Genomic DNA, 5,345 nt, shown 5'->3' with positions numbered 1-5,345 from the left:
ATCGTCCGCCCCAATCTGCAGAGCCAATGAGAGCCAGACGCCATGGCGTCGAGCGCAGACACACACTGCCAGGGCGTCATGACGCAAATACGCTGGCGGAAGTCGTCACTCAGGCTTCAGGCGATCGTAGCAGCAGCGGGTGGGATAATATATACTAGTAGTTGTTATAGTAAACGTAGCTTTTCTAAAAATGAAACTGAGGGTATTGAATTTGTACTTTTTAAATGACCGGTTGACTTGTGAGTTTGGTATTAATGTAGGTTTATATTTCTGGTGCGCACAAAATTCCATTGAAAGCCGCCTCCAGTTCATTTTATTTTATTAGCAAAAGGGGCGGTTTTTGAACCTGTTTAACTATCAGAAACTTTATTTTATTTTTTTGTTAACAAATTACTACCAGTCTTAGTTTAGCTGTAGAATGCGCTTTCCTATAAACACTTCTCACTTCTAAAATTCGATCACTCTAAAGATCTAATTAGTTTGCAGGATCAAATCATATGTTGTGGGACCTCTTATTTTTTTCCTTATTGGTAGAACACGTGGAAAGCTACAGTACATTTTAAGTCCATACTAACACTAAAGTTTTTTTTGACCGTTTTCACTGCAGTTGCCATTTGCCACACTAGCTTTACCTAGGTGAAGTCAGTTTTGATCATTTTGAAAAATATGGGGCCCTGGATTCAATTCCTGGGGTGCTATCTGCACGGAGTTTGTATGTTCTTCCTCTACTTGTGTGGGTTTCCTCAAGGTGCTCTGGTTTATTCACACAGCCTGAAAAGCTTGGCTTGTGGGAAAATTGGCCCCGGTGTGAGTGTGTGTGTATTTGTGTTTTGTGTGTGCCTTGCGATGGATTGGCATCCCATTGTCTTCCTTGGAGACATAGGCTCCAGGTCCCCCACTACCCTGAATTGGATGAAGTGGTTAGAAAATGGTATATGGTAATAAAGATAAGGCATATTTACAGTACATCTGCAACAGGGAAAGGTTACTATTTACATACAGTACAGTACAAGCAAATACATACTGCAGGGACATAAACAGGAAATCTATCATATGAAATTATACACATCATTATTTTTTCTGTATTAATAGGAAGTTAGGAAATACAGTACTTGAATTCCAATGATACACTGATTGCAATGGTTGTTATACAATCCTTCAATTGCTGCTGGAAATTGCAGGAGACAGTTTCTGAAGTGGCAGCTTAACCAGACAGCCACTCCAGCCTGTATGCAGTTTCAACAGATTAAGTAGTTCTCTAGCAAATGATAAAATGTTTGGTCGGTGTAACGCTACAAAAGAATATACAGTATAAAAAAGGAGGTGAGTCCTGCAGTACGTACCTCAAGATAATTTCGGTTTCATCTCTGAAATACTGTTTCCATTGGGCAGTCGATCTGGCTGCATGTGCTGTGGATTGTGCTTGACCTGAAATTTGAGTTGCAAATGCCTGCTGGTAATTAATTTAACAGTGTTAGAGCCACCTACGATTGGAAGAGAGTATAGTTGTTTTCTCGTTGATGTATGATTGAAATGCACATTTAAAGCTGTTACGAATATTTCTCCATGTTTGAAGTCCCACAGAGGATACACTCAGATCAAGCCTGCAATTTATTAGTCTTTAGTCTGAATAAGTACAATAGTGTCAAATGTTTATGATCCAAAAAATGCAAGCCCTTTACAAATGGTCAATTCAACCTTATGCTGAAATAGAATCCTTCTCTGTTTTGGGAGTTTCCCACAGTAAAGCTGATCATGTGCCTGAAGTAGTTTTTGTACTTGTAATTCTATTCAGTAAACACCATAGTATCCCATGTTTGAGTGGCAAGCTTGACATAGATTTTGTTTTGTGAAGACTTCTCCAATTGCTTTGGATAATATAACAACATTGTACTATTATGCAGCTCTATATGTAAGTCTTAAATGTTGGTCATGAGTAAATGTAGGCATACTGTATGTAGGCATATGGTGCTGTTTTTTGTATGCAGCAAGGTGGAATATTTTTTCTTCAATGGAGTTAACTAGGAACCTCCCACTATTGGTATTTTCATTATACGCCTAACAGACACCTTATCCAGGGTGACTTACCATATTCACAATATAAACTCAGTTCACCAAGTCTGTAGCTTAAAGACAATTTCATGCCAATAGTTCTTAGGTGCACATAAAGAAGAGGGTGTCAATGAACTGAAAAAAAAATCTTTATTTTAATAATGGTATTGGGTCAAATGCCATGAATTTTTATTCTGCTAATCTGATTGGTAGCTAACAACATAAGATTACAATAATTTGAAAGGTTATGGTTAAATGTATTGCTCGGATATTGGTAATTGACTTAGATGAAGTGCGCTCAGAGGATCTATTCAACAAATGCTTTTTCCTTTTTGCTAGATAAGGTGAATGTAAGTATTAGTGAATCTCCAAAGGTGCCAGTTTCAAAGATTTATCTCCTTCACGTACTTCATGTTTTTTATTAGTTTATCCAAACACGAGTCATAGTTGAGACAATACACTGTTGACTACAGTCATCTTGTAAAGGACACAGGCTTCATTGTTGAAAGCATCTGGCAAAATGGCAACCTTTCTTACAACTGTAAACTGTGTTAGACATTAGTAGAAAAGCTCTTAGTAGAGAGGATAAAAGAAGAAATGGTTTTGTTTTTTGCATAATACAATAATAAGGAACAACATTGTTTCCCTTATGGCTGCATCTGTGTATCTACTGTACAGAATCTCGCCCTATTTAAAAATATCTATTATGGAACTTATGCATGTCACATATTATGGGAGTACCAATAAGGTGAAGAATGCATTGTGGTCTTATTGTACAGTGCCCTCTAGGGGCTGAAGATAACAGTGCAAATTATTTTTGGAGAGCAAAAAATATATGTATAGGGGGATCTGATTAAACTGCTGCAAGTCAACCCTGAATCAGTAGACAATGAATTAAACCCTGTTGGTAAAGCAGAGACTAATGCATTGTTGCAACAGAAGTAAAAGCACGTTACAGAAAGCACAGCAACATCATGTAGTATTGATGTTTCTCCACTGCCAGCTATCCAAACCAATATAACATCTAGTCTAAAGCTTAAGAAAATGCCCTCCAGCAGAAAACCAAGGAAAGAAAATGGGGAAAAGAAAATGCAGTCAGAAACAAGAGAAGTTCAGAGTATGGACCCGATGATGGCGATGCCCGAGGCTCAAGAATTTCCTTCTAAAGGAAAGAAAAAGAGAAAAGAAATAAAAGACTGTGCCTGAGGCTACTGTAGGAAAGAGTCTGCCCCCCTTTAAGAGCATGAGGAGATGTAGGAAACGTAGGAAGTAGGATCAGTCGTTTCTCCTGATAAACTGAAACAGGGTAAAGATAAAATATCCAAAAAGGTACCGAAATGGGAGAAGCAGAAAATAAGACTCTATGGTTCCGAGGAGTACTGAGAGAGGTGGTAGTACTAATAGATCCCCTGGCCAAACAAATTGCTTGTAAACTTTGTCAACAATGCACCGGTCTGATTGAGAAGAGCAAGGCCCTGCAGACTTATAAGCATGAGATGAAGAGACAAGAGAATAAAGCGCTGACTTTGAGAGATCTGCCAACTGCAATCCAGCCAGGCTGAGAGCAATCATGCATTGTAGAAATGTCTGAATGCAGTGAGCAAATAACTGAGGAAATACTAGAGTAGTTCTTACACACACCAAGCAGAGCTGGAAAAGGGCAGGCAAAAGAGACGAGTTCCTTGACTGAACTCTGGTCAGCTTGTCCAGCACACCCAGCAGAAGAGGACAGAGTAGAGGGTCTTCAGTCACAACCGAGCCAGCTCATGGCTGGAGAGTCTTACCATCAAGCAAGAGATTTTCCAAATGAAAGACAAAATTGAATGAAAAAAATGGCGAACCACAATGTTGTCTGGAAAAATTGTATTCACCAAACAAACAAACAAACAAACAAACAAACAAACAAACAGTTCACAAGGAAATTGTGTTCTGCTCAGACTTCAAATGATGTTGAAGGGCAGCAGCTCAGACAATGGCAAATGGAGATGAAGAAGGTTTTTCAGATTCGGTTCCCTCAGATCTCCAAAGACACACAACAGGATAGCTGATTGCAGAAATTCAAGCAGAAAGTCAAAATAACCAAGTGTGAAGTGGTTGCACCCCTTAAGAGCTTGATTGCAGAGTCAAAGAGCCAGCTGGAACTAGCCATACAAAGCATGTGGAAGCTGAGTGAAGAGATGGCTTTAGTCAGGCAATATTTACAGTAATGCAGAAGGAGCTGCCTTGTGGCTCCAGATGTGAGGAAGTATTCTTCTTCACAGGTGTCAGAAGCGGATGATGATGAGCCTTGGTCTGAACCTCTAGAGGAGGGACATGAGGAATTATCTTTGGCCCCATGTTCTGCCATAAAGAGGTAGACCTGCCATATCTTCCTCTTTTATGGGTTTTGGAAGAGGCAGAGATGCCAGAGGTTCATGAAACAGAGGTAAAGGGGAAAGGGCTGCCTGACTGTCCCATGACAGTGAAAGAAGGAAAGGGGGAGGTCTAGTCGATCATCCGCTTAGAATTCCCCAAACCCTCCTATTTATTTTTCTCATCCCATAGTTTCAGATTTTGGAAATCATTATAGGAATTTATTTGAAAATGTTTCACTTTAATAGTTCCTCATTTTAATTGTACACTAATGTAGCCCATGTTTGTCATGTACATTTGCTACTAACAATAGGCCTGTAAGTATTGAATTAATTGATGTGTGTTTGAATCGATTATTAAATGTAGTATTAAACACGATAGTGTTAAGTTTATTACCTTTTTCCTGCAACACTTTCATATAGTATAATACTAACATACATACTGTAGTGTATAATTGTGGCCACCATGTTATATGTTGGTGCTCTTTGATCAGTCCAGAAAAGGGAGGATAAAGACTGGATTTTTCATTCCAGCATTACGATCTAGGGCATAAACGAATATCCTACCCTGGACAGCTAGAATAACTGAATGTTTTTACTCACAAACAGGGAAGACGACAAACCTGATCCGAGAGATCAAAATCTTCAAAGACATTGAAAACGCGGTCCAGAGTACAAGAATTTAAACCAAAGAGAAGTGGATTTAAAAAATGACTGCATGATACTTTCTGGGTTTAACAAAGTGTAATGGGCAATTGGCATTGAATAACACATCTTAATGATCAGAAAAAGTAATTGATCAGTACCATTAAGTTTGACACAGCCAATTCAGTTATAACAACCTAATCAAACAATGACTAAGACATAAAAAGACATAAAATAATTTTGCTGTAACTGTAATTTGGGCAGCAGTCACCAAGTTTAATCATTCATCTGTTTTAT

This window comes from Lepisosteus oculatus, chromosome 8 (assembly GCF_040954835.1).
Source record: "Lepisosteus oculatus isolate fLepOcu1 chromosome 8, fLepOcu1.hap2, whole genome shotgun sequence".
In the NCBI taxonomy this organism is placed as follows: Eukaryota; Metazoa; Chordata; class Actinopteri; order Semionotiformes; family Lepisosteidae; genus Lepisosteus; species Lepisosteus oculatus.
Note: the sequence above shows the minus strand (reverse complement) of the source record.